This window comes from Schistocerca piceifrons, chromosome 2, assembly GCF_021461385.2.
Source record: "Schistocerca piceifrons isolate TAMUIC-IGC-003096 chromosome 2, iqSchPice1.1, whole genome shotgun sequence".
In the NCBI taxonomy this organism is placed as follows: Eukaryota; Metazoa; Arthropoda; class Insecta; order Orthoptera; family Acrididae; genus Schistocerca; species Schistocerca piceifrons.
Window position 1 is genome coordinate 356,025,938 of NC_060139.1, and position 23,961 is coordinate 356,049,898.

The 23,961-nt window shown below is 49.4% G+C and overlaps 21 non-coding genes across 21 annotated transcripts; 7 read left to right on the top strand and 14 right to left on the bottom strand.

The window, feature by feature from the left end:
- Window positions 1-816: 816 nt before the first annotated feature.
- Window positions 817-888, bottom strand: Trnap-cgg. The gene has a single exon. It is a non-coding gene; the product is annotated as a tRNA-Pro (tRNA).
- A 235-nt stretch (window positions 889-1,123) lies between these two features.
- Window positions 1,124-1,196, top strand: Trnav-uac. The gene has a single exon. It is a non-coding gene; the product is annotated as a tRNA-Val (tRNA).
- A 601-nt stretch (window positions 1,197-1,797) lies between these two features.
- Window positions 1,798-1,869, bottom strand: Trnap-ugg. The gene has a single exon. It is a non-coding gene; the product is annotated as a tRNA-Pro (tRNA).
- Window positions 1,870-3,508: 1,639 nt separating this feature from the next.
- On the bottom strand, window positions 3,509-3,580 carry Trnap-cgg. The gene has a single exon. It is a non-coding gene; the product is annotated as a tRNA-Pro (tRNA).
- A 235-nt stretch (window positions 3,581-3,815) lies between these two features.
- Window positions 3,816-3,888, top strand: Trnav-uac. The gene has a single exon. It is a non-coding gene; the product is annotated as a tRNA-Val (tRNA).
- A 6,004-nt stretch (window positions 3,889-9,892) lies between these two features.
- Trnap-ugg lies at window positions 9,893-9,964 on the bottom strand. Its single transcript has one exon. It is a non-coding gene; the product is annotated as a tRNA-Pro (tRNA).
- A 1,639-nt stretch (window positions 9,965-11,603) lies between these two features.
- Trnap-cgg lies at window positions 11,604-11,675 on the bottom strand. The gene has a single exon. It is a non-coding gene; the product is annotated as a tRNA-Pro (tRNA).
- A 235-nt stretch (window positions 11,676-11,910) lies between these two features.
- Window positions 11,911-11,983, top strand: Trnav-uac. Its single transcript has one exon. It is a non-coding gene; the product is annotated as a tRNA-Val (tRNA).
- A 601-nt stretch (window positions 11,984-12,584) lies between these two features.
- Window positions 12,585-12,656, bottom strand: Trnap-ugg. The gene has a single exon. It is a non-coding gene; the product is annotated as a tRNA-Pro (tRNA).
- Window positions 12,657-14,294: 1,638 nt separating this feature from the next.
- On the bottom strand, window positions 14,295-14,366 carry Trnap-cgg. The gene has a single exon. It is a non-coding gene; the product is annotated as a tRNA-Pro (tRNA).
- A 235-nt stretch (window positions 14,367-14,601) lies between these two features.
- Window positions 14,602-14,674, top strand: Trnav-uac. The gene has a single exon. It is a non-coding gene; the product is annotated as a tRNA-Val (tRNA).
- Window positions 14,675-15,275: 601 nt separating this feature from the next.
- On the bottom strand, window positions 15,276-15,347 carry Trnap-ugg. The gene has a single exon. It is a non-coding gene; the product is annotated as a tRNA-Pro (tRNA).
- Window positions 15,348-16,986: 1,639 nt separating this feature from the next.
- Window positions 16,987-17,058, bottom strand: Trnap-cgg. Its single transcript has one exon. It is a non-coding gene; the product is annotated as a tRNA-Pro (tRNA).
- Window positions 17,059-17,293: 235 nt separating this feature from the next.
- On the top strand, window positions 17,294-17,366 carry Trnav-uac. Its single transcript has one exon. It is a non-coding gene; the product is annotated as a tRNA-Val (tRNA).
- Window positions 17,367-17,967: 601 nt separating this feature from the next.
- On the bottom strand, window positions 17,968-18,039 carry Trnap-ugg. Its single transcript has one exon. It is a non-coding gene; the product is annotated as a tRNA-Pro (tRNA).
- A 1,638-nt stretch (window positions 18,040-19,677) lies between these two features.
- Trnap-cgg lies at window positions 19,678-19,749 on the bottom strand. Its single transcript has one exon. It is a non-coding gene; the product is annotated as a tRNA-Pro (tRNA).
- A 235-nt stretch (window positions 19,750-19,984) lies between these two features.
- On the top strand, window positions 19,985-20,057 carry Trnav-uac. The gene has a single exon. It is a non-coding gene; the product is annotated as a tRNA-Val (tRNA).
- A 601-nt stretch (window positions 20,058-20,658) lies between these two features.
- On the bottom strand, window positions 20,659-20,730 carry Trnap-ugg. Its single transcript has one exon. It is a non-coding gene; the product is annotated as a tRNA-Pro (tRNA).
- Window positions 20,731-22,367: 1,637 nt separating this feature from the next.
- On the bottom strand, window positions 22,368-22,439 carry Trnap-cgg. Its single transcript has one exon. It is a non-coding gene; the product is annotated as a tRNA-Pro (tRNA).
- A 235-nt stretch (window positions 22,440-22,674) lies between these two features.
- On the top strand, window positions 22,675-22,747 carry Trnav-uac. The gene has a single exon. It is a non-coding gene; the product is annotated as a tRNA-Val (tRNA).
- A 601-nt stretch (window positions 22,748-23,348) lies between these two features.
- On the bottom strand, window positions 23,349-23,420 carry Trnap-ugg. Its single transcript has one exon. It is a non-coding gene; the product is annotated as a tRNA-Pro (tRNA).
- Window positions 23,421-23,961: the final 541 nt, after the last annotated feature.

Here is a 23,961-nt window from a genome sequence, read left to right on the forward strand (position 1 = left end):
CGGGAAACCGAAGCACACAACTCATAACGAAAAGATTGTGGAATGCAGTGCGAAAGCAAAACTTCGAGAAGACCAACTCTGAAGCCATCGGCGAGCTAGGAATTATTCCGCACAAGAAGCGATCATGTAGGAAGAGCGAGCCGAAGCTGTCGCTCGACCACACAATAAATTTTTGCTTAATCCCAATTTGCAGTACCGGTTCGACACTAGAATACTGCGCCTTGGTTCTTCCAAAAGCGATAGTAATAAGCACGTCCACTGCAGTGTCATTTGGGGTAGTGAGTCAGACATGGGGAGGATATGAGGCGGGTGGAATATGCAACGACAGGGGCATTGCAGGGCGGCCGCCGACTCCTTGGGCTGTGGCGCACCGGTGCCGGCGGCGGCCTGGCTGGGCTGCTGGTGCCTCCATGTAGAGCTGCCGCCGAGCCCAGGCACCGTGCCGCTAACGAAGCGATTGCCTTTGGTGGCATCTTTTGCAATAACGACTGCGCGAATCGACTGTATCTCGTAAGGAAGGAAAGAGCAGCAGCTGCCGCCGAGCCCAGGCGCCGTGCCTAACACGCAGAAGGTCCCCGGCTCGATTGCGGGCGGAAACCCGTTTTCGTCGCACTCAGCAAGACACTTGCTACGATCTCTACTGTGACCATTTAAATCAACTTCAAACGTTCCATCAGCAGGGTGCACATGGCTCAAATGAAACATGAAACGGTTTCAGAACTGGTTGTCGGATTTTAGCGCTGACTTGGAGGCCTGGAAATGCGCGAAACAGCCGCCGCCATGCGATTTGTTACCGCACCGTTGTACAAAACGCAAGGGCTCGTCCGGGATTTGAACCCGGGACCTCCTGCACCCGAAGCAGGAATCATACCCCTAGACCAACGAGCCTATTCGTTCCGAAAACGCACTGCATGTGAATGACGCCACCTTTGATGGTCTCACCATGTAGGGCTGCAGCTCAGCCAGCGTTCTCCCTGTCTGTCGCGGTTGGATTGTTTCCATCGACGTCTTTTACTACAGGAACTTCACGAATCGGAGGGAGCTCGTAGCCGATGCCCTTGCTAACACAGAAGACAAACTGTTGCTATTACGAGTCTCCGGGTGGTACATGAAAAGAACCGTCGTTTCCGTGGTGTAGCGGTTATCACGTCTGCTTTACACGCAGAAGGTCCCCGGTTCGATCCCGGGCGGGAACACAACAATTTTAATCTATATTTCGGATTTCATTTCCGAGATGACCTCACGTCCGCGTATGCAGACAAAAGCAATGTCGTATGCTAGACGGATAGGGCGTCATTTTACGGTCAAATACTGTTGCTCTCTTATTGCACCGGTATTTGGTAACTGAGAACGCCCCTAGCTCCATTATGGCTGGCAAAATTTATAATCCGGTTCTTCTGGGCTACTTCAAGTGCGCTTGCTACTGGCTTTCCTGAGCTCACCCTACTCGCCTTGTCACAGCTCTGTCAAAGTGTGATGCTAACTAATAATGAGAAACTCTTAGCCACGCTCAATCTTACATGCCACCCCTTGGTTGTTGCCGTCGCTAGTAAGATGAGGGTAGACTGTCGCACAATTAAGCTGAATCTCCACTCACGGTGCACATATCCCGCAAAGACAACCTTGTTTTCCGTTGCATGCAAAATTACCGTCTGCTTTTCTACCGAATTCCACCTACCTACTTTACTGGTGCCGCATTCTTGTTATATCCACGTGCTATAACAGGCGTCTACTCTTCATTGAGGAGCTGCAACCGGGGCTGAGTTCCACCTACTCTTCAGCACGGTCAAAATGGCAGGGCTCGTCCGGGATTTGAACCCGGGACCTCCTGCACCCAAAGCAGGAATCATACCCCTAGACCAACGAGCCACCTGGCTGGAGCAGTCAAGTTAATCCCAAGTAGTGCGCCTCACAGGGAACACAAACTTTCACGTGAATTCGCAAGATAAACGCTTTCTGCAGGCAGCACTCACCACTCATGAGAAGAATATTAAAGGCAACGAATAAAAAGCGAAATAACTGCATCGAGCACTGCTTATGAACAGCCGGCAGTGCCTCAGTTTCGGTATGTGGTTTCTCAGGGTTAAGAGAAGGCGAATGCACTAAACAAAAGAACATCGGGAAACCAGGCACCAACTCGTAACGAAAAGATTGCACAATATACTGCAAGCAAAATTTCCAGAAGACGGATACTGAAGACGCCGCAGACAAAAGAATTATTCTATGCAGTAACGAATATCTAGGAAGCGTGAATTGCATGTGCTGCTCCACCACACAACTTCTTTTGATACTGTTTTACTTATTCTAAATTTTCATTACCTCATCGTCTCTAGAATACTGTGCGGTTATCACCTGGTTTCCAACAGCGATAGTAGTAAGTAAATCGACTACAAAGTCTTTCAAAGTAGGTCAGACACAAAAAAAAAATCGGAGCTGCGTGTAGCTCATGTCATTCTGCTTTCAATCGTGAATCTCCGGCTGGGAGTAGTGGCGTACTTCTGTAATCCAAGCTTCTGGGAGGCCGTTGTGTGGGAGAGATCTGGAAACAACTACAGATTCGACCGTTCCACGAGCTCAGGAACGGCCGCGATGCCTTCATCGAGCTCTGCAGATCGACAGATGATAGTGTGGAAATTTCGGCAAGCGGTGGCTAAGGGTTAAGAGAAGCCAAACGCACTAAACACAAGAAAGTCGGGAAACCGAAGCACACAACTCATAACGAAAAGATTGTGGAATGCAGTGCGAAAGCAAAACTTCGAGAAGGCCAACTCTGAAGCCATCGGCGAGCTAGGAATTATTCCGCACAAGAAGCGATCATGTAGGAAGAGCGAGCCGAAGCTGTCGCTCGACCACACAATAAATTTTTGCTTAATCCCAATTTGCAGTACCGGTTCGACACTAGAATACTGCGCCTTGGTTCTTCCAAAAGCGATAGTAATAAGCACGTCCACTGCAGTGTCATTTGGGGTAGTGAGTCAGACATGGGGAGGATATGAGGCGGGTGGAATATGCAACGACAGGGGCATTGCAGGGCGGCCGCCGACTCCTTGGGCTGTGGCGCACCGGTGCCGGCGGCGGCCTGGCTGGGCTGCTGGTGCCTCCATGTAGAGCTGCCGCCGAGCCCAGGCACCGTGCCGCTAACGAAGCGATTGCCTTTGGTGGCATCTTTTGCAATAACGACTGCGCGAATCGACTGTATCTCGTAAGGAAGGAAAGAGCAGCAGCTGCCGCCGAGCCCAGGCGCCGTGCCTAACACGCAGAAGGTCCCCGGCTCGATTGCGGGCGGAAACCCGTTTTCGTCGCACTCAGCAAGACACTTGCTACGATCTCTACTGTGACCATTTAAATCAACTTCAAACGTTCCATCAGCAGGGTGCACATGGCTCAAATGAAACATGAAACGGTTTCAGAACTGGTTGTCGGATTTTAGCGCTGACTTGGAGGCCTGGAAATGCGCGAAACAGCCGCCGCCATGCGATTTGTTACCGCACCGTTGTACAAAACGCAAGGGCTCGTCCGGGATTTGAACCCGGGACCTCCTGCACCCGAAGCAGGAATCATACCCCTAGACCAACGAGCCTATTCGTTCCGAAAACGCACTGCATGTGAATGACGCCACCTTTGATGGTCTCACCATGTAGGGCTGCAGCTCAGCCAGCGTTCTCCCTGTCTGTCGCGGTTGGATTGTTTCCATCGACGTCTTTTACTACAGGAACTTCACGAATCGGAGGGAGCTCGTAGCCGATGCCCTTGCTAACACAGAAGACAAACTGTTGCTATTACGAGTCTCCGGGTGGTACATGAAAAGAACCGTCGTTTCCGTGGTGTAGCGGTTATCACGTCTGCTTTACACGCAGAAGGTCCCCGGTTCGATCCCGGGCGGGAACACAACAATTTTAATCTATATTTCGGATTTCATTTCCGAGATGACCTCACGTCCGCGTATGCAGAGACAAGCAATGTCGTATGCTAGACGGATAGGGCGTCATTTTACGGTCAAATACTGTTGCTCTCTTATTGCACCGGTATTTGGTAACTGAGAACGCCCCTAGCTCCATTATAACTGGCAAAATTTATAATCCGGTTCTTCAGGGCTACTTCAAGTGCGCTTGCTACTGGCTTTCCTGAGCTCACCCTACTCGCCTTGTCACAGCTCTGTCAAAGTGTGATGCTAACTAATAATGAGAAACTCTTAGCCACGCTCAATCTTACATGCCACCCCTTGGTTGTTGCCGTCGCTAGTAAGATGAGGGTAGACTGTCGCACAATTAAGCTGAATCTCCACTCACGGTGCACATATCCCGCAAAGACAACCTTGTTTTCCGTTGCATGCAAAATTACCGTCTGCTTTTCTACCGAATTCCACCTACGTACTTTACTGGTGCCGCATTCTTGTTATATCCACGTGCTATAACAGGCGTCTACTCTTCATTGAGGAGCTGCAACCGGGGCTGAGTTCCACCTACTCTTCAGCACGGTCAAAATGGCAGGGCTCGTCCGGGATTTGAACCCGGGACCTCCTGCACCCAAAGCAGGAATCATACCCCTTTTTTTTTTTTTTTTTTTTTTTTTTTTTTTTTTTTTTTTTTTTTTTTTTTTTAACGCGTGCAGAGCACATTGGATTAGCAGTCCAACGCCGTAACCACTTTTTTTTTTTTTTTTTTTTACAGTACTGAAATTAAAATCCTAAAACATGACTATATAATGTAGACTGCTGACTAAAATAAAGATTAAAACACGAAAACTTCAGTCCTGGTGTAGAGAAGAAACATATATAAAGGCGGCAAATCCAGAAACGGTATAAAAGAAAATGGCTCACACAGGTGACCTTAGCCAACACCCTCTCTTTCAAATGTCAGGCTAAGCATATTGGCAAAATCATCTCGGAGGCCTGGCAATCGCAAGCGCTGCCAGTAAGCAGTAAGCATGTACTGCCGAAACGCTAGGTGTCCATCCTCTTCATGACAACTGTTGACAAAATGTACGAAATGGCCAATCAACCACATGACGGTATGGAGCTTCGTCCGCGGAAAAAAGGAAGAATCGGGCCGGACGATGATGTCAATAGTATAAGCGGCTTCAGCAGACCTAGTGACAAAAGCAAGTTGTTTCCTGAGCCAACGCCAATTAGCAAGGTGCCCACAGCAGGTGAATCGATGTTCAAGGGTATCCAGGAGACCACACCGAGTACAGGTGTCCGTGTCAGAAAGACCAATACGGTGCAGTCGTACATTGGTGGGAACCAAATTATTTATTACCCTATACCACGTGGACGCCACGGCCATAGAGTGGATCGGCAGACTAACGTTCTTCCAGACGTTCCTCCAGGACACAGATGGAGACGCCAGTTCTATTGGATTGGGACCGGCCAGCCCCTCCCAGCGGGCAATCAAGCCCTTGGTCGTTGGCACCGGTCGCCGCAAGAAGACGTCACCGAGGTAACTCACCGCAATGTAAAATTCCCGAATATGTTTCAACTTAAAATTTAGGCGTCCGACATCGACAGGTGGAGCAAGGCTCGCCGGACGCACAACAGTAAAAAGCCTGGATGTAATTGAAGTCACTTCTTGCGTAACAATTAGAGTCGTTCGGCGGACGTACAAAGCAGACGCCTTGCGAGTAATGTCAGAGAGGCCCAAGCCTCCGGAGAGACGCGGTTTCGTCATTACCTCGTAACGTAACTTGAATAGATGGCCCTTCCATATAAATCTGCTAGACAATTGGCGCAACCTTTTCGCCACCATCATGGGAAGTGGGAACAGCTGAGCAACATAATAAGCTTTACATAGGACGTAGGTGTCTAAAATTCGGACTTTTTGCAAAATGGTAGCAGAGCGCTGCTCATGGATCATCAGAGCCCCCTGTATCTTCTCGGTGACAGATTTCCAATTGAGAGCCGCCATTTTTAGAGGACACCGATCAATGATAATCCCCAAGGACGTATGGCGATCGACAAAAGTGGCCCAAGGGACGTCTGCATCGCGAAATCCTCGAATATCAAGGAACTTACATTTACCCTGATTGAGACGCGCTCCAGAGACACGACAGTATGCATCAACCGCCCCTTTCAACAACGGGATATCATCACGTTGACGGAGGAGAACAACGACATCATCCGCATATGCCTTAACAGAGAGCTTCCCACCAGAGAGGGACATACCCTGAAGCTTGAGAGCAATAGTCCGAAGCAGCGGTTCCAGGGACAATACGAATAAAGACATAGAGAGCGGACTACCCTGAGGCACTCCGCGGCGGATAGCAATGGGCGGCGTCAGCTGCCCATTGACTGACACCCGAGCTGTTATTCCCCTATACAAATTGACAAGAACACCACGTGATGAAGCGTTAAAACCTATTGTACCTAAAACACGATCTAAAAACACATGACTGACGTGATCAAAAGCCTTATAAAAATCAAGGAAGGCAAAGGCACAATGTACGTTTGTAACCGCCGCAACCGAGACAACATCCCGATATTCGGCTACTGGTGTCAGAATAGATCTCTCATGAAAACAACATTGATGTGCACCAATCACACCCCGAAGCAGAGAAGACAACCGGCTATTGAGCGCTCTAGCAGCTGTCTTATAGTCAAAATTCAGCAATGTCAGCGGACGAAGATTGGCAGCAGATAAACGACCAGATGACTTCGGGATTAAAACAATTTTCCCTACTTTAAAATCGGCAGGCACATCCATCCCCCTGACAATCTCATTTAAAATCTGCGTAAAAATGCCACCCAAAAGAGGCCAAAAACGGAGATAAAATTCTTTAGGCAGGCCGTCTGGACCCGGCGATTTACTGGACGGAGAGCGAGCAATAAAATCGAAAACATCATCTACCTGGAACTCCCGGAGAAATTCGCCGTTCGCATCAGGCGCGATCGTCGCAGTTAGATCCCCAAAGACATCATCCGAAAGAGACTCACCAGAATCATCGGCAGAATATAGACTAGTGTAATACTGATGAAGAGCACGAACCATTTCCTCCTGTGCAATAAGCTGTCGCCCATCATCCACCGTAAGAGAAGAGATGAAGGAGCGACGACGACGAGTCTGATGCCGTAGCAGGTGGTACAAGGATGTCAGTTCACCTTCAACAAGAGAGTGAGGTTTCGACTTAACTCGCAGACCATCCATCTGTCGTCGTTTAAGGCTCAAGAGCTTGGCTTTAATACGACGAACATCATGGATCCGCAGAGGAGAGGTACCCGCCGCGTCATAGAGTTCACGCAGGACAGAGTAGTAATATTCATACGTGTTCTTAAAATCACGCGTCCTAGCAGCACAGTAGAAAATCAAAGTCTGACGAATCTTGGGCTTGGCAAACGCAGTCCACCAAACCAGCAAGGAGGGGTATCGCGGGACAGAGCGAAGACATCGCTCCCACACGCCACTTATAACATCATCCATAGCACTGTCGGCAAGGTGGGAAACATTTAACATCCACTGGGAACGATAAAGTTTTGCAGGTTGGCGACTAAGATTTACAGTTGCAGTAAAAGCACAATGGTCAGAAAAACTAGTAGGAATAACATCGACAGAAAGAATTTTATCACATAAAAAATCAGATAAATAGAATCTGTCGAGTCTACTGCATGAGGACGCGGTAAAAAACGTATATTTCACCAGGGTTGGATATTTGTGTTCCCAAACATCACGCAGATGCATCGTACGAACTAAGTCATGTAAATCACGGCAATAATTAAAATTGGGGGACTGGTCTGCAGGGCGTAAAACACAATTAAAATCGCCTCCGAGCAGGAGACTCTGAGGACTCTGGCGCAAAAGATAAATAAGCTCTTCTTTATAAAAGCGCGATCGAGCCACAGTGTGACCCGAACCAGAGGGGGCATACAAAACAACGAGGCGGAGATCAAAAAGACGACAACCAATCCCACGGCCAGAGTCAAGGAATTCAATGTCAGTAATAGGAATGCCCTCTCGAAAGAAAAGAGCAGTTCCTGTTGAATATTCCGGCGCGACATTAAAAACAGTTTGAAATCCAGGTAGAGAGAGATCAGAAAACAACACTTCCTGCAAAAACACTACGTCCGCACAGGCGTCGTAAATAAACTGCCGCAAAGAGGCAATGCGAACGTCGGACTCAATACGGTTAACATTTAAGGTAAGAAAGGTGTATGCTTGAACCATAGAGAGAAAAGCGAGAAAACAAATCACCTACACCGACGCACCAGCGTCACAGTCCATAGCAGGGGTGACGGAGGCATCCGAGGGAGGGGGACTGCTACCCCGTTCCGCGGATCCCTTACGTTTCGGTTTTTTACGAACAGCATTAACGTTCGGCTGAACGCGTAACTTGCGTCGGCTGACGGGCAAGGAAACTTCAGCCGCCGGTGACGTAGGAGGGTCAAGTTCTGTATCCGACACCACCCGCGCCGGTCCACATGCGGGATCCGGGGTCGCGGGGGAAACATCCGACAAAACGGAATGGTCAACACCTGCACTAGCTTCCGGCAAACATGGACTGCACGGAGGCGAAACGTGAGCAGGAAGGTCCGAGGCCGCAGAGTTGGAAGGAAGCGGAGCAGCTCCGCTGGCAGAGGTATGGGGCAGCGAAGCAGGAAGTTGTCGCGGCTCCACTTGTTGTGACATCGAAGTCGGTTCGGAACACGGCGCCAACAGGCCCGACCGACGACCCGACTCGAGAGAAGCTGCGTCGGAGGCCGGAGGGGCGCCAGCAGCCGCCACCGGAACCGCTACCTCAGGAGGGCAGGGAGCAGCTACAGTACACAGTGGCTCAGAGGATGCCGGTCGCTCGGACTGGGGCATCTCAGGGAGATCCTCATCCGTACTATTTCCATCGTGTGGGCGACGCCTCTTATTATTCAAAAGTGGCACACCCACCTGAGGGACAGACGGAACAACATCAGAGTTAGCACGCAAAGGAGGAAATTCTGTATCAGGGGTGCGCAAAACCTGTGGCGGGGCGCTACTACCACTGGACTGTGCTACACCAAGAGCAGAACCACCTGCAACGAGGTCAGCGACCGTTAACTTGCGACGCTGTTCGAGAGAATTTTTTAAAACAAAAACTCTCCGCGGACAGTCGGTACGCACGTGACCACTTTCATTGCACAAAAAACAGGTGCCAACCTGACCACTATATGTTACATGGACACGATATCCACCGATCTGCAGGTGAGATGGAATATTCTGCTTAACGTGCATTTCGACTGAACGAATACCACTGTAACATTGCAGGCGATGTTGGCTTGACCAGCGTTCAAGGCGAATGCTCTTTACATCACCATACTTCTGTAGACCCCCCTTAAGATAGACATTATCCACCTCCGGTGGAAGGTTGTAAACACGAACATTGGTATACGTGATGGAAGCGTTGGAAAGCAGCACGGTACTTACAGAATCATCCCGATGCCGAAAGAGAACTTGATGACCATATTTAGAAAGAATTTTATCAACCTGAAGTGGGTCCATAAACTTAACAAAGAAAACATACAGTTCGGTATCAAAATAAGCAGTGTGCACCTGATCCGAATGAACACCAAAGGTATCTACCAACCAATCATGAATCTCAAGAGAACTAGGTTGCACATGGCGGGTTGACTTGTCAAAAGCAAAACTAACTGTAGCCTGACGAGGAATAACCTGGGACGACATTTTCAAAATATGCGGTCGAAACCGCTACACAAAAAACACTGAAATAAGGACAGAAAGTAACACAAGGTACGAAACAACGACGGAGAAATACTCTCAGAAGTTGCAACACAACACGTAACAAAAACGATAGTCCACTATACGTAACGCTACGGCGGAGCGGAAGACTAGGCACGTCCACACTGCACGGCGTCTAAAGCGGAACTGCAACCGGGGCTGAGTTCCACCTACTCTTCAGCACGGTCAAAATGGCAGGGCTCGTCCGGGATTTGAACCCGGGACCTCCTGCACCCAAAGCAGGAATCATACCCCTAGACCAACGAGCCACCTGGCTGGAGCAGTCAAGTTAATCCCAAGTAGTGCGCCTCACAGGGAACACAAACTTTCACGTGAATTCGCAAGATAAACGCTTTCTGCAGGCAGCACTCACCACTGATGAGAAGAATATTAAAGGCAACGAATAAAAAGCGAAATAACTGCATCGAGCACTGCTTATGAACAGCCGGCAGTGCCTCAGTTTCAGTATGTGGTTTCTCAGGGTTAAGAGAAGGCGAATGCACTAAACAAAAGAACATCGGGAAACCAGGCACCAACTCGTAACGAAAAGATTGCACAATATACTGCAAGCAAAATTTCCAGAAGACGGATACTGAAGACGCCGCAGACAAAAGAATTATTCTATGCAGTAACGAATATCTAGGAAGCGTGAATTGCATGTGCTGCTCCACCACACAACTTCTTTTGATACTGTTTTACTTATTCTAAATTTTCATTACCTCATCGTCTCTAGAATACTGTGCGGTTATCACCTGGTTTCCAACAGCGATAGTAGTAAGTAAATCGACTACAAAGTCTTTCAAAGTAGGTCAGACACAAAAAAAAAATCGGAGCTGCGTGTAGCTCATGTCATTCTGCTTTCAATCGTGAATCTCCGGCTGGGAGTAGTGGCGTACTTCTGTAATCCAAGCTTCTGGGAGGCCGTTGTGTGGGAGAGATCTGGAAACAACTACAGATTCGACCGTTCCACGAGCTCAGGAACGGCCGCGATGCCTTCATCGAGCTCTGCAGATCGACAGATGATAGTGTGGAAATTTCGGCAAGCGGTGGCTAAGGGTTAAGAGAAGCCAAACGCACTAAACACAAGAAAGTCGGGAAACCGAAGCACACAACTCATAACGAAAAGATTGTGGAATGCAGTGCGAAAGCAAAACTTCGAGAAGGCCAACTCTGAAGCCATCGGCGAGCTAGGAATTATTCCGCACAAGAAGCGATCATGTAGGAAGAGCGAGCCGAAGCTGTCGCTCGACCACACAATAAATTTTTGCTTAATCCCAATTTGCAGTACCGGTTCGACACTAGAATACTGCGCCTTGGTTCTTCCAAAAGCGATAGTAATAAGCACGTCCACTGCAGTGTCATTTGGGGTAGTGAGTCAGACATGGGGAGGATATGAGGCGGGTGGAATATGCAACGACAGGGGCATTGCAGGGCGGCCGCCGACTCCTTGGGCTGTGGCGCACCGGTGCCGGCGGCGGCCTGGCTGGGCTGCTGGTGCCTCCATGTAGAGCTGCCGCCGAGCCCAGGCACCGTGCCGCTAACGAAGCGATTGCCTTTGGTGGCATCTTTTGCAATAACGACTGCGCGAATCGACTGTATCTCGTAAGGAAGGAAAGAGCAGCAGCTGCCGCCGAGCCCAGGCGCCGTGCCTAACACGCAGAAGGTCCCCGGCTCGATTGCGGGCGGAAACCCGTTTTCGTCGCACTCAGCAAGACACTTGCTACGATCTCTACTGTGACCATTTAAATCAACTTCAAACGTTCCATCAGCAGGGTGCACATGGCTCAAATGAAACATGAAACGGTTTCAGAACTGGTTGTCGGATTTTAGCGCTGACTTGGAGGCCTGGAAATGCGCGAAACAGCCGCCGCCATGCGATTTGTTACCGCACCGTTGTACAAAACGCAAGGGCTCGTCCGGGATTTGAACCCGGGACCTCCTGCACCCGAAGCAGGAATCATACCCCTAGACCAACGAGCCTATTCGTTCCGAAAACGCACTGCATGTGAATGACGCCACCTTTGATGGTCTCACCATGTAGGGCTGCAGCTCAGCCAGCGTTCTCCCTGTCTGTCGCGGTTGGATTGTTTCCATCGACGTCTTTTACTACAGGAACTTCACGAATCGGAGGGAGCTCGTAGCCGATGCCCTTGCTAACACAGAAGACAAACTGTTGCTATTACGAGTCTCCGGGTGGTACATGAAAAGAACCGTCGTTTCCGTGGTGTAGCGGTTATCACGTCTGCTTTACACGCAGAAGGTCCCCGGTTCGATCCCGGGCGGGAACACAACAATTTTAATCTATATTTCGGATTTCATTTCCGAGATGACCTCACGTCCGCGTATGCAGACAAAAGCAATGTCGTATGCTAGACGGATAGGGCGTCATTTTACGGTCAAATACTGTTGCTCTCTTATTGCACCGGTATTTGGTAACTGAGAACGCCCCTAGCTCCATTATAACTGGCAAAATTTATAATCCGGTTCTTCTGGGCTACTTCAAGTGCGCTTGCTACTGGCTTTCCTGAGCTCACCCTACTCGCCTTGTCACAGCTCTGTCAAAGTGTGATGCTAACTAATAATGAGAAACTCTTAGCCACGCTCAATCTTACATGCCACCCCTTGGTTGTTGCCGTCGCTAGTAAGATGAGGGTAGACTGTCGCACAATTAAGCTGAATCTCCACTCACGGTGCACATATCCCGCAAAGACAACCTTGTTTTCCGTTGCATGCAAAATTACCGTCTGCTTTTCTACCGAATTCCACCTACGTACTTTACTGGTGCCGCATTCTTGTTATATCCACGTGCTATAACAGGCGTCTACTCTTCATTGAGGAGCTGCAACCGGGGCTGAGTTCCACCTACTCTTCAGCACGGTCAAAATGGCAGGGCTCGTCCGGGATTTGAACCCGGGACCTCCTGCACCCAAAGCAGGAATCATACCCCTAGACCAACGAGCCACCTGGCTGGAGCAGTCAAGTTAATCCCAAGTAGTGCGCCTCACAGGGAACACAAACTTTCACGTGAATTCGCAAGATAAACGCTTTCTGCAGGCAGCACTCACCACTCATGAGAAGAATATTAAAGGCAACGAATAAAAAGCGAAATAACTGCATCGAGCACTGCTTATGAACAGCCGGCAGTGCCTCAGTTTCGGTATGTGGTTTCTCAGGGTTAAGAGAAGGCGAATGCACTAAACAAAAGAACATCGGGAAACCAGGCACCAACTCGTAACGAAAAGATTGCACAATATACTGCAAGCAAAATTTCCAGAAGACGGATACTGAAGACGCCGCAGACAAAAGAATTATTCTATGCAGTAACGAATATCTAGGAAGCGTGAATTGCATGTGCTGCTCCACCACACAACTTCTTTTGATACTGTTTTACTTATTCTAAATTTTCATTACCTCATCGTCTCTAGAATACTGTGCGGTTATCACCTGGTTTCCAACAGCGATAGTAGTAAGTAAATCGACTACAAAGTCTTTCAAAGTAGGTCAGACACAAAAAAAAAATCGGAGCTGCGTGTAGCTCATGTCATTCTGCTTTCAATCGTGAATCTCCGGCTGGGAGTAGTGGCGTACTTCTGTAATCCAAGCTTCTGGGAGGCCGTTGTGTGGGAGAGATCTGGAAACAACTACAGATTCGACCGTTCCACGAGCTCAGGAACGGCCGCGATGCCTTCATCGAGCTCTGCAGATCGACAGATGATAGTGTGGAAATTTCGGCAAGCGGTGGCTAAGGGTTAAGAGAAGCCAAACGCACTAAACACAAGAAAGTCGGGAAACCGAAGCACACAACTCATAACGAAAAGATTGCGGAATGCAGTGCGAAAGCAAAACTTCGAGAAGACCAACTCTGAAGCCATCGGCGAGCTAGGAATTATTCCGCACAAGAAGCGATCATGTAGGAAGAGCGAGCCGAAGCTGTCGCTCGACCACACAATAAATTTTTGCTTAATCCCAATTTGCAGTACCGGTTCGACACTAGAATACTGCGCCTTGGTTCTTCCAAAAGCGATAGTAATAAGCACGTCCACTGCAGTGTCATTTGGGGTAGTGAGTCAGACATGGGGAGGATATGAGGCGGGTGGAATATGCAACGACAGGGGCATTGCAGGGCGGCCGCCGACTCCTTGGGCTGTGGCGCACCGGTGCCGGCGGCGGCCTGGCTGGGCTGCTGGTGCCTCCATGTAGAGCTGCCGCCGAGCCCAGGCACCGTGCCGCTAACGAAGCGATTGCCTTTGGTGACATCTTTTGCAATAACGACTGCGCGAATCGACGGTATCTCGTAAGGAAGGAAAGAGCAGCAGCTGCCGCCGAGCCCAGGCGCCGTGCCTAACACGCAGAAGGTCCCCGGCTCGATTGCGGGCGGAAACCCGTTTTCGTCGCACTCAGCAAGACACTTGCTACGATCTCTACTGTGACCATTTAAATCAACTTCAAACGTTCCATCAGCAGGGTGCACATGGCTCAAATGAAACATGAAACGGTTTCAGAACTGGTTGTCGGATTTTAGCGCTGACTTGGAGGCCTGGAAATGCGCGAAACAGCCGCCGCCATGCGATTTGTTACGCACCGTTGTACAAAACGCAAGGGCTCGTCCGGGATTTGAACCCGGGACCTCCTGCACCCGAAGCAGGAATCATACCCCTAGACCAACGAGCCTATTCGTTCCGAAAACGCACTGCATGTGAATGACGCCACCTTTGATGGTCTCACCATGTAGGGCTGCAGCTCAGCCAGCGTTCTCCCTGTCTGTCGCGGTTGGATTGTTTCCATCGACGTCTTTTACTACAGGAACTTCACGAATCGGAGGGAGCTCGTAGCCGATGCCCTTGCTAACACAGAAGACAAACTGTTGCTATTACGAGTCTCCGGGTGGTACATGAAAAGAACCGTCGTTTCCGTGGTGTAGCGGTTATCACGTCTGCTTTACACGCAGAAGGTCCCCGGTTCGATCCCGGGCGGGAACACAACAATTTTAATCTATATTTCGGATTTCATTTCCGAGATGACCTCACGTCCGCGTATGCAGAGACAAGCAATGTCGTATGCTAGACGGATAGGGCGTCATTTTACGGTCAAATACTGTTGCTCTCTTATTGCACCGGTATTTGGTAACTGAGAACGCCCCTAGCTCCATTATAACTGGCAAAATTTATAATCCGGTTCTTCAGGGCTACTTCAAGTGCGCTTGCTACTGGCTTTCCTGAGCTCACCCTACTCGCCTTGTCACAGCTCTGTCAAAGTGTGATGCTAACTAATAATGAGAAACTCTTAGCCACGCTCAATCTTACATGCCACCCCTTGGTTGTTGCCGTCGCTAGTAAGATGAGGGTAGACTGTCGCACAATTAAGCTGAATCTCCACTCACGGTGCACATATCCCGCAAAGACAACCTTGTTTTCCGTTGCATGCAAAATTACCGTCTGCTTTTCTACCGAATTCCACCTACGTACTTTACTGGTGCCGCATTCTTGTTATATCCACGTGCTATAACAGGCGTCTACTCTTCATTGAGGAGCTGCAACCGGGGCTGAGTTCCACCTACTCTTCAGCACGGTCAAAATGGCAGGGCTCGTCCGGGATTTGAACCCGGGACCTCCTGCACCCAAAGCAGGAATCATACCCCTAGACCAACGAGCCACCTGGCTGGAGCAGTCAAGTTAATCCCAAGTAGTGCGCCTCACAGGGAACACAAACTTTCACGTGAATTCGCAAGATAAACGCTTTCTGCAGGCAGCACTCACCACTGATGAGAAGAATATTAAAGGCAACGAATAAAAAGCGAAATAACTGCATCGAGCACTGCTTATGAACAGCCGGCAGTGCCTCAGTTTCGGTATGTGGTTTCTCAGGGTTAAGAGAAGGCGAATGCACTAAACAAAAGAACATCGGGAAACCAGGCACCAACTCGTAACGAAAAGATTGCACAATATACTGCAAGCAAAATTTCCAGAAGACGGATACTGAAGACGCCGCAGACAAAAGAATTATTCTATGCAGTAACGAATATCTAGGAAGCGTGAATTGCATGTGCTGCTCCACCACACAACTTCTTTTGATACTGTTTTACTTATTCTAAATTTTCATTACCTCATCGTCTCTAGAATACTGTGCGGTTATCACCTGGTTTCCAACAGCGATAGTAGTAAGTAAATCGACTACAAAGTCTTTCAAAGTAGGTCAGACACAAAAAAAAAATCGGAGCTGCGTGTAGCTCATGTCATTCTGCTTTCAATCGTGAATCTCCGGCTGGGAGTAGTGGCGTACTTCTGTAATCCAAGCTTCTGGGAGGCCGTTGTGTGGGAGAGATCTGGAAACAACTACAGATTCGACCGTTCCACGAGCTCAGGAACGGCCGCGATGCCTTCATCGAGCTCTGCAGATCGACAGATGATAGTGTGGAAATTTCGGCAAGCGGTGGCTAAGGGTTAAGAGAAGCCAAACGCACTAAACACAAGAAAGTCGGGAAACCGAAGCACACAACTCATAACGAAAAGATTGTGGAATGCAGTGCGAAAGCAAAACTTCGAGAAGGCCAACTCTGAAGCCATCGGCGAGCTAGGAATTATTCCGCACAAGAAGCGATCATGTAGGAAGAGCGAGCCGAAGCTGTCGCTCGACCACACAATAAATTTTTGCTTAATCCCAATTTGCAGTACCGGTTCGACACTAGAATACTGCGCCTTGGTTCTTCCAAAAGCGATAGTAATAAGCACGTCCACTGCAGTGTCATTTGGGGTAGTGAGTCAGACATGGGGAGGATATGAGGCGGGTGGAATATGCAACGACAGGGGCATTGCAGGGCGGCCGCCGACTCCTTGGGCTGTGGCGCACCGGTGCCGGCGGCGGCCTGGCTGGGCTGCTGGTGCCTCCATGTAGAGCTGCCGCCGAGCCCAGGCACCGTGCCGCTAACGAAGCGATTGCCTTTGGTGGCATCTTTTGCAATAACGACTGCGCGAATCGACTGTATCTCGTAAGGAAGGAAAGAGCAGCAGCTGCCGCCGAGCCCAGGCGCCGTGCCTAACACGCAGAAGGTCCCCGGCTCGATTGCGGGCGGAAACCCGTTTTCGTCGCACTCAGCAAGACACTTGCTACGATCTCTACTGTGACCATTTAAATCAACTTCAAACGTTCCATCAGCAGGGTGCACATGGCTCAAATGAAACATGAAACGGTTTCAGAACTGGTTGTCGGATTTTAGCGCTGACTTGGAGGCCTGGAAATGCGCGAAACAGCCGCCGCCATGCGATTTGTTACCGCACCGTTGTACAAAACGCAAGGGCTCGTCCGGGATTTGAACCCGGGACCTCCTGCACCCGAAGCAGGAATCATACCCCTAGACCAACGAGCCTATTCGTTCCGAAAACGCACTGCATGTGAATGACGCCACCTTTGATGGTCTCACCATGTAGGGCTGCAGCTCAGCCAGCGTTCTCCCTGTCTGTCGCGGTTGGATTGTTTCCATCGACGTCTTTTACTACAGGAACTTCACGAATCGGAGGGAGCTCGTAGCCGATGCCCTTGCTAACACAGAAGACAAACTGTTGCTATTACGAGTCTCCGGGTGGTACATGAAAAGAACCGTCGTTTCCGTGGTGTAGCGGTTATCACGTCTGCTTTACACGCAGAAGGTCCCCGGTTCGATCCCGGGCGGGAACACAACAATTTTAATCTATATTTCGGATTTCATTTCCGAGATGACCTCACGTCCGCGTATGCAGACAAAAGCAATGTCGTATGCTAGACGGATAGGGCGTCATTTTACGGTCAAATACTGTTGCTCTCTTATTGCACCGGTATTTGGTAACTGAGAACGCCCCTAGCTCCATTATAACTGGCAAAATTTATAATCCGGTTCTTCTGGGCTACTTCAAGTGCGCTTGCTACTGGCTTTCCTGAGCTCACCCTACTCGCCTTGTCACAGCTCTGTCAAAGTGTGATGCTAACTAATAATGAGAAACTCTTAGCCACGCTCAATCTTACATGCCACCCCTTGGTTGTTGCCGTCGCTAGTAAGATGAGGGTAGACTGTCGCACAATTAAGCTGAATCTCCACTCACGGTGCACATATCCCGCAAAGACAACCTTGTTTTCCGTTGCATGCAAAATTACCGTCTGCTTTTCTACCGAATTCCACCTACGTACTTTACTGGTGCCGCATTCTTGTTATATCCACGTGCTATAACAGGCGTCTACTCTTCATTGAGGAGCTGCAACCGGGGCTGAGTTCCACCTACTCTTCAGCACGGTCAAAATGGCAGGGCTCGTCCGGGATTTGAACCCGGGACCTCCTGCACCCAAAGCAGGAATCATACCCCTAGACCAACGAGCCACCTGGCTGGAGCAGTCAAGTTAATCCCAAGTAGTGCGCCTCACAGGGAACACAAACTTTCACGTGAATTCGCAAGATAAACGCTTTCTGCAGGCAGCACTCACCACTCATGAGAAGAATATTAAAGGCAACGAATAAAAAGCGAAATAACTGCATCGAGCACTGCTTATGAACAGCCGGCAGTGCCTCAGTTTCGGTATGTGGTTTCTCAGGGTTAAGAGAAGGCGAATGCACTAAACAAAAGAACATCGGGAAACCAGGCACCAACTCGTAACGAAAAGATTGCACAATATACTGCAAGCAAAATTTCCAGAAGACGGATACTGAAGACGCCGCAGACAAAAGAATTATTCTATGCAGTAACGAATATCTAGGAAGCGTGAATTGCATGTGCTGCTCCACCACACAACTTCTTTTGATACTGTTTTACTTATTCTAAATTTTCATTACCTCATCGTCTCTAGAATACTGTGCGGTTATCACCTGGTTTCCAACAGCGATAGTAGTAAGTAAATCGACTACAAAGTCTTTCAAAGTAGGTCAGACACAAAAAAAAATCGGAGCTGCGTGTAGCTCATGTCATTCTGCTTTCAATCGTGAATCTCCGGCTGGGAGTAGTGGCGTACTTCTGTAATCCAAGCTTCTGGGAGGCCGTTGTGTGGGAGAGATCTGGAAACAACTACAGATTCGACCGTTCCACGAGCTCAGGAACGGCCGCGATGCCTTCATCGAGCTCTGCAGATCGACAGATGATAGTGTGGAAATTTCGGCAAGCGGTGGCTAAGGGTTAAGAGAAGCCAAACGCACTAAACACAAGAAAGTCGGGAAACCGAAGCACACAACTCATAACGAAAAGATTGCGGAATGCAGTGCGAAAGCAAAACTTCGAGAAGACCAACTCTGAAGCCATCGGCGAGCTAGGAATTATTCCGCACAAGAAGCGATCATGTAGGAAGAGCGAGCCGAAGCTGTCGCTCGACCACACAATAAATTTTTGCTTAATCCCAATTTGCAGTACCGGTTCGACACTAGAATACTGCGCCTTGGTTCTTCCAAAAGCGATAGTAATAAGCACGTCCACTGCAGTGTCATTTGGGGTAGTGAGTCAGACATGGGGAGGATATGAGGCGGGTGGAATATGCAACGACAGGGGCATTGCAGGGCGGCCGCCGACTCCTTGGGCTGTGGCGCACCGGTGCCGGCGGCGGCCTGGCTGGGCTGCTGGTGCCTCCATGTAGAGCTGCCGCCGAGCCCAGGCACCGTGCCGCTAACGAAGCGATTGCCTTTGGTGACATCTTTTGCAATAACGACTGCGCGAATCGACGGTATCTCGTAAGGAAGGAAAGAGCAGCAGCTGCCGCCGAGCCCAGGCGCCGTGCCTAACACGCAGAAGGTCCCCGGCTCGATTGCGGGCGGAAACCCGTTTTCGTCGCACTCAGCAAGACACTTGCTACGATCTCTACTGTGACCATTTAAATCAACTTCAAACGTTCCATCAGCAGGGTGCACATGGCTCAAATGAAACATGAAACGGTATCAGAACTGGTTGTCGGATTTTAGCGCTGACTTGGAGGCCTGGAAATGCGCGAAACAGCCGCCGCCATGCGATTTGTTACCGCACCGTTGTACAAAACGCAAGGGCTCGTCCGGGATTTGAACCCGGGACCTCCTGCACCCGAAGCAGGAATCATACCCCTAGACCAACGAGCCTATTCGTTCCGAAAACGCACTGCATGTGAATGACGCCACCTTTGATGGTCTCACCATGTAGGGCTGCAGCTCAGCCAGCGTTCTCCCTGTCTGTCGCGGTTGGATTGTTTCCATCGACGTCTTTTACTACAGGAACTTCACGAATCGGAGGGAGCTCGTAGCCGATGCCCTTGCTAACACAGAAGACAAACTGTTGCTATTACGAGTCTCCGGGTGGTACATGAAAAGAACCGTCGTTTCCGTGGTGTAGCGGTTATCACGTCTGCTTTACACGCAGAAGGTCCCCGGTTCGATCCCGGGCGGGAACACAACAATTTTAATCTATATTTCGGATTTCATTTCCGAGATGACCTCACGTCCGCGTATGCAGACAAAAGCAATGTCGTATGCTAGACGGATAGGGCGTCATTTTACGGTCAAATACTGTTGCTCTCTTATTGCACCGGTATTTGGTAACTGAGAACGCCCCTAGCTCCATTATAACTGGCAAAATTTATAATCCGGTTCTTCTGGGCTACTTCAAGTGCGCTTGCTACTGGCTTTCCTGAGCTCACCCTACTCGCCTTGTCACAGCTCTGTCAAAGTGTGATGCTAACTAATAATGAGAAACTCTTAGCCACGCTCAATCTTACATGCCACCCCTTGGTTGTTGCCGTCGCTAGTAAGATGAGGGTAGACTGTCGCACAATTAAGCTGAATCTCCACTCACGGTGCACATATCCCGCAAAGACAACCTTGTTTTCCGTTGCATGCAAAATTACCGTCTGCTTTTCTACCGAATTCCACCTACGTACTTTACTGGTGCCGCATTCTTGTTATATCCACGTGCTATAACAGGCGTCTACTCTTCATTGAGGAGCTGCAACCGGGGCTGAGTTCCACCTACTCTTCAGCACGGTCAAAATGGCAGGGCTCGTCCGGGATTTGAACCCGGGACCTCCTGCACCCAAAGCAGGAATCATACCCCTAGACCAACGAGCCACCTGGCTGGAGCAGTCAAGTTAATCCCAAGTAGTGCGCCTCACAGGGAACACAAACTTTCACGTGAATTCGCAAGATAAACGCTTTCTGCAGGCAGCACTCACCACTCATGAGAAGAATATTAAAGGCAACGAATAAAAAGCGAAATAACTGCATCGAGCACTGCTTATGAACAGCCGGCAGTGCCTCAGTTTCGGTATGTGGTTTCTCAGGGTTAAGAGAAGGCGAATGCACTAAACAAAAGAACATCGGGAAACCAGGCACCAACTCGTAACGAAAAGATTGCACAATATACTGCAAGCAAAATTTCCAGAAGACGGATACTGAAGACGCCGCAGACAAAAGAATTATTCTATGCAGTAACGAATATCTAGGAAGCGTGAATTGCATGTGCTGCTCCACCACACAACTTCTTTTGATACTGTTTTACTTATTCTAAATTTTCATTACCTCATCGTCTCTAGAATACTGTGCGGTTATCACCTGGTTTCCAACAGCGATAGTAGTAAGTAAATCGACTACAAAGTCTTTCAAAGTAGGTCAGACACAAAAAAAAATCGGAGCTGCGTGTAGCTCATGTCATTCTGCTTTCAATCGTGAATCTCCGGCTGGGAGTAGTGGCGTACTTCTGTAATCCAAGCTTCTGGGAGGCCGTTGTGTGGGAGAGATCTGGAAACAACTACAGATTCGACCGTTCCACGAGCTCAGGAACGGCCGCGATGCCTTCATCGAGCTCTGCAGATCGACAGATGATAGTGTGGAAATTTCGGCAAGCGGTGGCTAAGGGTTAAGAGAAGCCAAACGCACTAAACACAAGAAAGTCGGGAAACCGAAGCACACAACTCATAACGAAAAGATTGCGGAATGCAGTGCGAAAGCAAAACTTCGAGAAGACCAACTCTGAAGCCATCGGCGAGCTAGGAATTATTCCGCACAAGAAGCGATCATGTAGGAAGAGCGAGCCGAAGCTGTCGCTCGACCACACAATAAATTTTTGCTTAATCCCAATTTGCAGTACCGGTTCGACACTAGAATACTGCGCCTTGGTTCTTCCAAAAGCGATAGTAATAAGCACGTCCACTGCAGTGTCATTTGGGGTAGTGAGTCAGACATGGGGAGGATATGAGGCGGGTGGAATATGCAACGACAGGGGCATTGCAGGGCGGCCGCCGACTCCTTGGGCTGTGGCGCACCGGTGCCGGCGGCGGCCTGGCTGGGCTGCTGGTGCCTCCATGTAGAGCTGCCGCCGAGCCCAGGCACCGTGCCGCTAACGAAGCGATTGCCTTTGGTGACATCTTTTGCAATAACGACTGCGCGAATCGACGGTATCTCGTAAGGAAGGAAAGAGCAGCAGCTGCCGCCGAGCCCAGGCGCCGTGCCTAACACGCAGAAGGTCCCCGGCTCGATTGCGGGCGGAAACCCGTTTTCGTCGCACTCAGCAAGACACTTGCTACGATCTCTACTGTGACCATTTAAATCAACTTCAAACGTTCCATCAGCAGGGTGCACATGGCTCAAATGAAACATGAAACGGTTTCAGAACTGGTTGTCGGATTTTAGCGCTGACTTGGAGGCCTGGAAATGCGCGAAACAGCCGCCGCCATGCGATTTGTTACGCACCGTTGTACAAAACGCAAGGGCTCGTCCGGGATTTGAACCCGGGACCTCCTGCACCCGAAGCAGGAATCATACCCCTAGACCAACGAGCCTATTCGTTCCGAAAACGCACTGCATGTGAATGACGCCACCTTTGATGGTCTCACCATGTAGGGCTGCAGCTCAGCCAGCGTTCTCCCTGTCTGTCGCGGTTGGATTGTTTCCATCGACGTCTTTTACTACAGGAACTTCACGAATCGGAGGGAGCTCGTAGCCGATGCCCTTGCTAACACAGAAGACAAACTGTTGCTATTACGAGTCTCCGGGTGGTACATGAAAAGAACCGTCGTTTCCGTGGTGTAGCGGTTATCACGTCTGCTTTACACGCAGAAGGTCCCCGGTTCGATCCCGGGCGGGAACACAACAATTTTAATCTATATTTCGGATTTCATTTCCGAGATGACCTCACGTCCGCGTATGCAGAGACAAGCAATGTCGTATGCTAGATGGATAGGGCGTCATTTTACGGTCAAATACTGTTGCTCTCTTATTGCACCGGTATTTGGTAACTGAGAACGCCCCTAGCTCCATTATGGCTGGCAAAATTTATAATCCGGTTCTTCTGGGCTACTTCAAGTGCGCTTGCTACTGGCTTTCCTGAGCTCACCCTACTCGCCTTGTCACAGCTCTGTCAAAGTGTGATGCTAACTAATAATGAGAAACTCTTAGCCACGCTCAATCTTACACGCCACCCCTTGGTTGTTGCCGTCGCTAGTAAGATGAGGGTAGACTGTCGCACAATTAAGCTGAATCTCCACTCACGGTGCACATATCCCGCAAAGACAACCTTGTTTTCCGTTGCATGCAAAATTACCGTCTGCTTTTCTACCGAATTCCACCTACGTACTTTACTGGTGCCGCATTCTTGTTATATCCACGTGCGATAACAGGCGTCTACTCTTCATTGAGGAGCTGCAACCGGGGCTGAGTTCCACCTACTCTTCAGCACGGTCAAAATGGCAGGGCTCGTCCGGGATTTGAACCCGGGACCTCCTGCACCCAAAGCAGGAATCATACCCCTAGACCAACGAGCCACCTGGCTGGAGCAGTCAAGTTAATCCCAAGTAGTGCGCCTCACAGGGAACACAAACTTTCACGTGAATTCGCAAGATAAACGCTTTCTGCAGGCAGCACTCACCACTCATGAGAAGAATATTAAAGGCAACGAATAAAAAGCGAAATAACTGCATCGAGCACTGCTTATGAACAGCCGGCAGTGCCTCAGTTTCGGTATGTGGTTTCTCAGGGTTAAGAGAAGGCGAATGCACTAAACAAAAGAACATCGGGAAACCAGGCACCAACTCGTAACGAAAAGATTGCACAATATACTGCAAGCAAAATTTCCAGAAGACGGATACTGAAGACGCCGCAGACAAAAGAATTATTCTATGCAGTAACGAATATCTAGGAAGCGTGAATTGCATGTGCTGCTCCACCACACAACTTCTTTTGATACTGTTTTACTTATTCTAAATTTTCATTACCTCATCGTCTCTAGAATACTGTGCGGTTATCACCTGGTTTCCAACAGCGATAGTAGTAAGTAAATCGACTACAAAGTCTTTCAAAGTAGGT